Here is an 11074-nt window from a genome sequence, read left to right on the forward strand (position 1 = left end):
AGCGGCCCAAGAGACCGGAATGCGCTAGGTTGCGCGACCGTCAGCGCATGCGAGCACAGGGATTGAGAAACAGAGACCCCGCACGCAGGCATGTTCACCGCGCGCAATTGAAAAGAAGGATGCGTCCTTCGCTTGCGGCACTGGATTCCGGGAAGCGCGCAGGGCGAAAGGGTAGCCGAGCTTCGTGCTGGGGGCGAGAACAAAGAACAGCTTCTCGCACTGGTCGCTGTGCGTCGCCAAGAGCCGGTTCTCGACTTTGCAGGCGCTACCAAGGCTTTCTGAGGGTGTCGAGGGGGCGCGGAGACGACAGAGGGAGTCGTAGATGGCTTTTTTCGGTGGCCATTTGTCACGAAATGACAGCAGTACTATCAGTTAGGGCGCGACCCCAGCGGGCGCGTCTGAAGGGCTAATCACTTCAACGCGGCGGAGGTGAGTCAGCTTTCACCTCCGCGTAGCCATTCGAAGTAGCTGTGTTTTTTGTTACTTTTCTGTGTGTGCGAAATCAAAAAAGGAAAGGCTACTTTGTTTTGAGCTAGACTGATCGGAAGTTACTGTGTTTTCACTTAAAATTTAGAAAGATTAAAGTCTGAGTTAGAAATGAGAGTTCAATTTGCCATGCTACCGATAAATAAGGGCACTTAAAGGAGTGTAGCGAAGATTCCCGAGTAGACGATGTGCTGTTTGCATAGTTGGAACCGTTCAGAGCATTGAAGTTTTGCTGTGTTTGAAGGTTGGCACAGGTTTCTGTTGTATCGATAGTAGACTCAGACGTGTCAGACTTGGTTGAGATACCAAGATGTTGCTGCTATATTAACGGAAGTGTAGCTAATGCCTTGCGAAGGCAAAGAAAGTGCGCGTAGTTGTGCATATCTGTGTACTCTTGTTTACTGGCGCGTGGTTAGTTATCCGATTGCGGTATTCGGAGATTAACCGAATGATGTGAAGGTGCAGAATTTTGTGGAGAACGCTTGTAGCAGCTTGTGTATAGGTTATGGTGCCTGACACAATGAGTTTAAGAGAAATTCTGCGCCAGTACTGGAAGGAGTACCGATTTTGATGAGCAGTCGCATTTTTGTGAGTTTAACTGGAGCAGTTGACTCTCAGTCTCGAGCGATCAAGGTTCTTTGAGGAGAGCCAGAGGATTAAATTGAGCGTGGGCCAAAATTTTCAGCAGACTTTCGATATTCGGGTGGTATAGGGGATCAGAGCTTGATTGATAAGGAATGGAGTTTCTATTCAAGATTTGTAGGCTTTGACACACCACCGCTTATCGTACAACGTGGCAGTCTGTCTTTGGCGACCTCAGATGTGACGCGGACGCTCGCTTTGACCCTAAATTCGGGCAAAATTGAGGGGTCAGTATTCTGGAGCAGGATTTTGTTTGGAATTAAAAGGAAGCCTGGTGGGTCTTGAGTGAATTCCAAGCGCTTGCGCGTGGAGCGGTGCTTTGTTGTTTGGAACGTCCCATCTGTGCTTTCCTTTGTTGGTGGTTTGGTGTTTTGGGTTTGCCTTGGGAGTTGATGTTGCAAGCCAAGATATCAACGTGGACGCGAGCCCATCTCTTCCTGCCCAGCGGTGGGGAACGCTGGCCATTCGAGATTTTCCGGGCCGCGGAGGAGCTATTAAGATCGACGTCAAGTCTCGCCGGGTGGCCGCCAGCACGCCTGCTTCTGTGTATGGCTGCGAGCAGCTTGAGTGTGATTGCTTTCGGGCCTGCCGCCATGGACCGCACGCACTGAGAGGACCCAGGTGACAGCTGGCTTCAATTACGGAGTTTGCCCGGTTGGAGTGCAGGATCAAAACCAGACCCCCTTCACAAAGTGCCTGCACGTGTAGAACGCCGCCGCCGCCTCGGTGAGACGAACGTTATCTTCCCCATTTGCCGTGGCCATGCCGGGGAACAAAGGGCCACGTTTCGTGTGGCTCTGTGGGGTGCCAAGCACCGCAACAGGCCGGCGGGCATCATCTCCGACCCAAGCACGAGGAACCACTTTCGGCTTTTTCGTGACCTCGCTTTCCGGCCTCGAGCGGCGGGTGTCTTTGATTATCAGCAGATGTCGGTGACCCGCAGAAACCTTCGACTGGCCGGAGGCCATTACCTACCGCAGTCAACGCTACCTCGACAACCTTCTTTCCCTCAGACTCCACATGTGACGGGGGCGTGGCCCTAAGTGCAGTGGTGTGTTTGTGCGCACAAGTTTGTGTTGTTTGTGATCTGGGCCCCTCCCACCCCGGCGTGGGCGTCCTCAACCTAGGGAATTTAGGGAATGCGAACAGTATAAATGTCGAGAACGAATGCGGCAGAGCAGCTCACTTCAAGCCTCCCACTACAGAGCTCACTTCAAGCCTCCCATAGAGCCTCACTAGAGCTCTCACTTCAACCTCAGTTCAGTCTCTTATGCTTGTAAAAAGATGTAAATAAACGCTCTTGTAATCTTCCTCCCATCACCTTAACTCTTTGACTTGGCGGCACTCCTGTCCTGGTGGTGGTGGTGGGAACGGGTGTCGAAGCTTGACCACGGTTCCGTCAAGCGAGCAGCAGCAGCAACGAGCTAGCAACGGCTCCGAACCGTCCCATCTTCGCCAACAACTGGTGGCAGCGCCAACACCGGCCCAGGGCTAGGCGCGACGGGTCAGCGAATTTTCCGTCCTGACACCGTGCTGTGGGGTGCCTCATCTGGCTGCTCCATTATTAAGTTGTATCCAACTGTAGGGGAAAGAAAAAAAAACAGGACAGGGCTGCATAATAGAAACGTGTATTAGCATGCTGCACGTACAAAAAGGGATATTGTCAGAAGTGGGGTTCGAACCCACGCCTTCTTTCGAGGACCAGAGCTTAAATCTGGCGCCTTAGACCGCTCGGCCATCCTGACTTTTTTTTTCTTTATTGCATGAATGAATACATCAATAAAATATCGTAGTTGTCGTGCCCCTTGGCAGACAACCGTGTCTAATGGACTTTCATTAACACAAGTTGGTCCATCAGACTCAATACATCATCCGCACAATCTTGTTGCTTCAAGACTTCTCTCAACTTATGCACATGTTCCACAAAATAACCACATACCGATCGTGCATCCAAGTCACAATGTCTGACAGCCATTCTACTCCTCCAAATGCTGTGAAGGCCCAATAACATAATCTGGTCATACTGTGCAACATCACTTTCAGTGGTCAAGTACCGAATTCCGCGCGGTGTCAATGGCAAGTCCTTTTTTAGGGTTCTTTTAGGGTTTTTTAAATTACACACAGGAACGCTACCAGTAAAAACATGGCTAGAGGAAAAGGGCCTTTTTGTTCCTTGGGGCTCGAACTGTCTCCTGTGTAGAAAACCGGAGACGGTAGAACACGTGTTCCTCGATTGTTGGGATGCGGTGTTCTACTGGGATGTTTTGCTCGGCCATCCTGACAACGATGTGTCGGCTTTTATGACCATATATTCACTCTGTGCAGGTGTACATGCGTACATGTATCTGTCCAGCTGAGATTTCACATACTTGGTGAGTTACATTGTGCACTGCGGGAATGGATCCGCCTGTCCTCTCCCTGCTGCCTCCTCCTCGTCGAAGCGCTGAGCGCGACCGAGCTTAAATGGACCCTGATATTATTTCGAAGGGCATATTATAGTGCAACAGATCTTTAGAGATGGTCTTTTTCGGTATTTTCGCGCCGAGGGAAAAAGCGCGAGCCCTGCGGAAATGTGGCTATCGAGGCCGAGGAACGGAGCTGTGCTGTCAAGCAGAGAGCAGGAACCCAGCTTGATTATTCGCCTCGCCTTTATTATTCCGCGCCTCGGGGATCCGGAGACAGAGGCTGAAAGAGGAAGACGACTACCGTCGAAGCCCGGAGCCCAAGGCGAGCGTAGAAGACGACGAAGGCCGGGCTGTTAGGTGTGTGTTAGATTTTATTGAGGAAAGATGCAGGTAAAGGGTGCGTCTTAGATAATATTCGGACAATTGCGCTAACTTCAAATTTAGTCAAATTAATTGAAAGGGTAGTGCACAGTCGTCTCACAAAACATGTTCAGGATGTTGATGGCCTTAGCTCTGCACAGGTTGGCTTTCGTCGCGGATGCTCTATATGGACCGCGCATGTGGATCTAGAGAGTAGAATCCGGCTCTCGATACGCAGAAGAGAAGTTTCAGCTTTGGTGACTCTTGATGTTGCAAAAACCTATGATAGTGTAGAACATACTATTTTACTTAACAGACTTGCGCAGTTACATCCTCCAACCTACATTTATGCATGGATATCTGAATTTCTAAAGGACAGATACTTTTACTGCGCAGAGGGTACCCTATGTTCTAATACTTATCATCAATCAAGAGGAGTGCCGCAAAGTTCGGTACTATCACCGCTGCTTTTTAATATTTTGGTCAGTGACATCCCCATCCGTCCTGATATAACAGCTTTTGTGTATGCAGATGACATAGCTTTTTACGCCTCGGCCACGGATATCCATTCCCTTTACCAGATTCTGCAGGGATATTTGGATGCTCTTGGAGTTTGGTTGCGCCGTATTAATTCATCCTTGAATGTTAACAAATGTGGCATACTGGTATTTCCTCCAGACACGCCTTTGCACATTTAATTAGCCCATCACTCTAATCTGATTCCACAAGTGGAATCTGTTACATATCTAGGTGTTACTTACTATCCAACCTTAGATTGGAGCCTTCATATAAAGAACAACGTGCGTAAAGGAGAACGCGCTCTAGGCCGGCTGACACGAATCGCCAATAAAAGGTTTGGGATGCGCCGCGACACATTATTGTTACTATACAAAGCTTATGTAAGACCTATACTTGAATTCGGTTGCATTTTGTTCTCTGGTAGCGCAAACTTCAAGGTTCAACCCTTAATCTTACTGGAAAGGCGTGCTCTACGTCTCTGCCTTGGTCTCCCAAAACCAGTTTCAAACGCCCTGCTTTATTTCGAAGCCAGTATGCCCGATTTAATTTCCCGCTTTCAAATACTCACGGCGCGAACGTTCCTCAGGTCGTTGGACCCGATGACTAATGTCAGTACTCCTATTTTTGTTTCTCAGCAGGCCTTATTTTTTTACCATCATTGGCCACGATATCAAATGCCACAAATTACCTTAACGCAGAAACTTTTAACACCGATTGGTGTTGATCTCAGTTCTTTGCAGTGGGTTGACGACACACCGGCAGCAGTGGAATTCCATTTTGACCACATCTTCCCATCTCATCCGAAACACATGCCCACAAACATTTTTAACGGCATTCTTTCTGGTCATATAGCGGAATTCCCCCATCAATTCAATTCAATTCAGTTCATTTTATTTCGGACAACAATACATGGTGTCCGCGGGGAGAGGCTAAAGGAGACTACAGTGTCTCCTGACGAGGCCTAACACCCGCTTTACACGTCGGTGCAGATGGTGCAGAGTGACATATCAGTGAGAACAGTGGTACATAAAGCACAGTGGGACAGGAATTCAACATAAGCAATTACACAAACACTGATCAGGCAGAAAATAATACTCAAGAAGTCACCAACAATGAGCGATAGTAATTGGAGTAGAAAAGAAAAACACATTCGCACAGAACAAAAAAGAACAGTACAAAACAGTAGGTGTAAAAATGAATGCAGCAGGTATGCATAACAAAATTTCACACGTGGTGCTTTCTACTGATGCCTCCGTCAGCTGCCAAAAAGCAGCAGTTGGCATCTTTTCGCAGGATTTGGCATGGAGCTATTCTGTCCGCATCCCAGATTATATCCCTATATTCTTTGCGGAATTTTAAGGCGGAAGCCTTTAATGCCTCATCGTTGTAAGCAGGAGCTGTCGACAGAAATGTCAAGCTTTTCAATTGGTCGAAACGGTCGTGACGTCACAGTGCGCGAATTTCAAACGGGGCCAATTGTACTTTGGCTACTAACCATGCAACTAATTAAAGGGATCGTATAGTGATTCTCCAAGTAAGTTTGACTGTGTTTAGTTATTGCTTAATTAACCAATTAGTCTAATTAATCTTTCTAGCCAGACCAGATAAATAAATAAAACTCAGTAAGAAATTGGCTGAGCTTGGGAATCGAACCCCGGTCTCCGGAGTGCGAGTCGAGCACGCTACCACTCCGCCATGCCAGCTCTTTTTTTTTTCTTTATTGCCTGTCTTTGGCTCATGACATTGCACAACAAAAATACACATAACGCTATATACATACGACACTGTCGTGGTCAGCCAGCACGAGACTGGCTTCGTCAGCTTAAAATTCCCGCAACATACACAACGGCTCTAGTCTTGAGAGCCACTCGGGAGTCTCCGCAGCTGCTTTTTGGATTGCAAGAAACCAGTCCATGCTTTCCCGAAAATAAATTCGGGCCGGTCGTGCGTCTTTGTCACAATGGTAGCCTGCCATTCTGGAGCGCCATATACAGTGGAGGCCCAAGAGCATTATGAGATCAAAAGGTACCCCATCCTCATTATCAGTGCTTAAATAGCGAATTCCGTGCGCGTCAAGTGGTAGCTCTTTCTTTATGGTCCTTTGTAACACGTCCCAAAAATAAACCCCTTCCCAGCAGTGCAAAAAAACATGGTCTATTGTTTCAGGCTGTTTACAAATTAAGCAGTTCGATCCCCACGGTAAAAAGAAATCCTTTCCCTCTAGAAACTTTTTAACTGGTAACGTCCCGGTATGTAACTTAAAAAAGAAAGTCTTTACTCCTGGTGGCACCTGCATTTTCTTCACCCTTTTTAAAACATCCCCTCCCGGGCCTCCACTGTACAAGGCCCTGTACATGGGCTCTGGGAAAACAATATCACAAAGATCATTGTACAACTTTTTCCTTTTGCTTTTCCACAAATAATCGGTGGAAAAACGTGCCGAAAGAAACCGAACGCTTGCTACAATCTCTTTGTAGTAACCAAAAGTTCCACCAGAGAGCTCTTCTGTGGATACCACAAACTCCGGCAGCAATCGCCGCAACTTCACTTGGCACACGGTGCGCAAGAACGGGACTGTGACGTCGCGAAAAAACAAAAAACGGTTCACCAGCTGCCTTAAAAAGAGGTGCCCTAGCCCTAGCCCCCCATCTTTTACCCTCCGGAACAGGTTCGTTCTGCTACAACGTTCCCATTCGGACGCCCATATGAAAACTGCAAAAATCCTGTGTAGCTTCTGAACGTTCACACGCGAGCAATGCAAAACCTGCATCACATACCAGAGTTTGCTAATAAAAAAAAGATTGCAGACTGTAGCTCTGGCGAAAATTGAAAGGCTGGTGCCTTTCCATTTCCCAGCTCGGTCACTTGCGTCTTTAATTTGCTCTTTCCAATAGTCCTCGCTATCGCGATAAGCATCGAGCGGAACGCCCAGATACTTGCCCGGGGTCGTCGCCCACGGTACGTTGGCGAAATGGTCCGGGTGGGATGGCCACCATCCATGCCAGAGGCCAAGGCACTTGGACCAGTTAACCCCGCTACCTGTGACTTCGCTGAACGCGCGTACACACCCGACAGCTTCACTTATGCTCCCCTGATCAACCGTAAATACTGCAACGTCATCTGCATAGGCCAGCAGCTTAACTTCAGCTGCTTGTAACCTAAAGCCATTAATACTATTGTTTTCTATGATTTTCATGCACAGCGTTTCAATGTAAATACAAAACAAGAGAGGGCTGAGGGGGCAGCCCTGACGCACCGAACGCTGCACGCTAATGGGGGCCCCCAAACTCTTGTTAACAATCAGTCTCGTCGTGCAGTTTCGATACGCCAGGGCTACACCCTTACGGATAACTGAACCGACGTTCACATGGTCTAAAACGGTAAACAAAATTTCATGAGAAACACAATCAAAGGGGCACCTGCTCACAATCAAATGTCAATCTGAAGCATCGCTACTCGCCCATTGGTGTCGTCACAGCTTTCAAGCACACTGCGCGCTTTGTGAATGTTGGAAAAAATTGAGCGCCCTTTGATTCCACATGTCTGGTGGGGTCCAACAATATCCGATATCACTGTCTGCAGTCTACGCGCCAATACCTTCATAAAAATTTCGTAGTCCACATTAGTGAGTGCTATGGGTCGATACGCTGTAACCAATTGTAACTTCTCTATATCATCCGTTTTAGGTATGAGCACTGTATGGGAGATCCCAAAAGACGGAGGCAATACGTTTATTTTATAGGCTTCATTGAAAATTGTACACAGCACTGGGGCAATTTCGTGCTTAAATTCTTTATAAAATGCCGCACTGAATCCATCTGGTCCTGGTGATTTTCCTAGGTTTAACTGATCTATCGCGTGCTCAACCTCGCTGTGAGTTATTGTTAGTTCCATTTTCTTTTTGCTTTCTTCGTCAAGCCGTGGCATTGCACCAAGAAACTGATGCGTAAAGGCTACTGCGTCTACAGGAGTCGATGAAAAATGCCTCTGGTAGTATTCATTAAAGGCTTCTTTGATGTGGTCAGTGTCTGCCGATAAGATACCCCCCCCCATTCTATTTTATCGATGTGATTTCTTTCAGCGCGCGCTTTTTCTAAACCAAGAGCACGTTTCGATGGCGCTTCGCCAGCAGCTGTGTCTTCCGCCCTTGCGCTCACTAGTGCTCCGCGATAACGCCGTTCTTCCATAAGCTCTATCTTTTGTTTTGTTTTCCTGACATCTTCTATCCATTTCCCAGGCTCTTTGCATTCCTGCTTCATGAGCGTTTGAAGCAGTGCCCTTAGCTCAGCTTCGTCTTGTTTTTCCTTATAACGGATACATGTCGCCCTTTCTATTGCTTTGATTTTTAAAGATTCTTTACTTAACTCACACTGTTGCCAAATCTTCAGGTTCTTGCGCGGGTTTATTTTACCTATTTCATCCTTTACTGCTCTGTAGTAGATTTCGTCTTGAAGATGCGTGCTGTTTAGCTTCCACATTTCCCACGAAAATGCCTTGCTTCGGTTCACACTTCCCAGGCAGCACTCAACTAAACAGTGGTCTGAGAAGGAGACTCCCACAACTTCATAATGGTTGCAAACAGGGGCAAGGTCGACTGATGCGTAAATGCGGTCCAGCCGTGCATGGCTTGAGCCCTGAAAATGAGTGAACTGCACTGTCCGCGCACCCTCAATAAGTTCAGCCACATCCTCAATCCACATCCTCACACCATGCGGCTGACAAACGGTACTCCTCCGCAGGCAAGGTCCTACTCGAGCAGACTGATGTTCTTGCGCCGGATGATACCGGCGGCCACAGTGGCGTCTAGCGGCGCGCTAGACGTGGAAGGTAAGCACCATGCTGTTGGTTCCTCCCGCCTCCCGCCTTTAGAGTCGCTACATTGAATGTGAGGGGTCTGGCGGCAAGGAAAAAACAAGGTCAGGTGTACCGACTTATTACGGAGCGCGAGATAGATGTATTGGCCGTGCAGGAGACGAAAGTGGACGGCAACGAAGGAACCGACAGCATGGTGCGACGTTTCACGACTAGATTTTATGCTGTCGTCAGTCAAGCAGTGGGAACATCGGGTGGATGCGTGCTTTTTGTAAAGAAGATGCCGGGGCTAGAGGTGCAGGCTTATTTTTCGTGTGTGTATGGCCGGTGTATTGTGCTTGATTTTTGTCTGAACGGCAATGAGTGGCGCATTGTTACTGTGTACGCGCCGAATGTGGTTGAGGAAAGGGTTGCCTTTTTCCACAGCCTCCAAGAGCGCCTTTGTACGGAGAGGCGGCTCATTGTATTAGGCGACTTCAATTGTGTTCTTAATGCGCGCGATAGGTCAAGCATCCGGGGGTTTCGAGACAGGAGCACTGAAGTGTTGATGCGAATGATCGAGAACCGCCATGCCAGCTCGATGGTGTGAAATGAACAAAGGCGCGTCTAGTGAATACGGTGTCTTCGTTCACTCCCATCTTCCTCCCTTCCCGTTACGGCGAGGTTCAGGCGTTCACCGAGATATGAGAGACAGATACTCGTACATTTCCTTTCCTCAAAAACCAATTTACCGACGAACAAGGCGTATTTGTCCGCGTTTCTGATTGGTCCAAATTGTCGTATGTCGCCGCGCGCGCATTTTGACGGGTGTCCACCGAAATATGTGAGACAGTTACTGCGCAACTTCCTTTCCTCAAATATAATTTTCGACTAATGTCTACTGAGATATGTGAGACAGTTAATGCGTAATTTCCCTTCCTCAAATACAATTTTCATTTTCTTCATGGTCCCTCTTTCTTCTTTCACTCACACTTCCTCCCTTCCTGTAAGGTGCGGCTCAGGTGTCCACCGAGATGACAGAGAATTACAGCCCCATTTCCTTTGCTCAAAAAGCGTTGCGTTCAAAGGGCAACGCATCGCGCCGAACGGGTGGTGGCGTTCCTTGGACTCCGTGGCAGCGCTACAAAACGCTGTCGCGTTCCACTCCTAAAGGCGAAGCTTAAGAGTCATTAATTGGCAGTTAACTAATGCACCAACAAAATGTGAAGTGAACAATCGCGTAGCAGAATGCAGCACTCAGGCTTTCGCCTTTCACCACTTTAGCCGCTAAAGTTCCTCGTAATTTTTTGGCTCTTGGAATGGCCCTGCACAAAATTCCGTGTCATGTGTCTCACGTTATCATCCTGGCTGATTGTTTGTCAGTTTTAGCCTCCCTTGAAACTTCCCAAAAAGATTTTTTGTGCCGCTTCCTGCGATTTTTTGTCCCGTCCACTTTAAAGGAGGTCCGTTTTGACTAGGTTTCTGGTCATGCAGGCGTTCATTCCAACGAGGTGGCTGATTATTTAGCAAGGTCAGCTCTTGACGGGTCAGTAACGCATCCCGTCCCGAATTTCAGTCTGCTGGCGATCTCCAGGTTTCAGCGGTTCCAACACATATCAGCCAGGTTACGCGATCCCTTACTAAATACTACTGATTATCAGCCCTTAGCGTATAAATGGAACATCCGTTCGTGTAAAACCAGGCAGTGTGAGGTATCAATGACGCGACTGCGGTGCAGGATTCCCAGTTTGAATTTATACCTATGCAGATGTGGGTGGTCTCCGACAAACCTATCTGACTCATGCGGGGACGTTGAATCTGTGGACCATTTCTTGCTCTCCTGTCCAAAGTTCGCACTTCAGAGAAAGATT

General features: G+C 48.0%; 1 non-coding gene across 1 annotated transcript; it reads right to left on the reverse strand.

The window, feature by feature from the left end:
• Nucleotides 1-2789: 2789 nt before the first annotated feature.
• On the reverse strand, nt 2790-2873 carry TRNAL-UAA (transfer RNA leucine (anticodon UAA)). Its single transcript has one exon. It is a non-coding gene; the product is annotated as a tRNA-Leu (tRNA).
• Nucleotides 2874-11074: the final 8201 nt, after the last annotated feature.

Source organism: Amblyomma mixtum, chromosome 3 (assembly GCF_055824585.1).
Source record: "Amblyomma mixtum isolate Tamu chromosome 3, ASM5582458v1, whole genome shotgun sequence".
NCBI lineage: Eukaryota > Metazoa > Arthropoda > Arachnida > Ixodida > Ixodidae > Amblyomma > Amblyomma mixtum.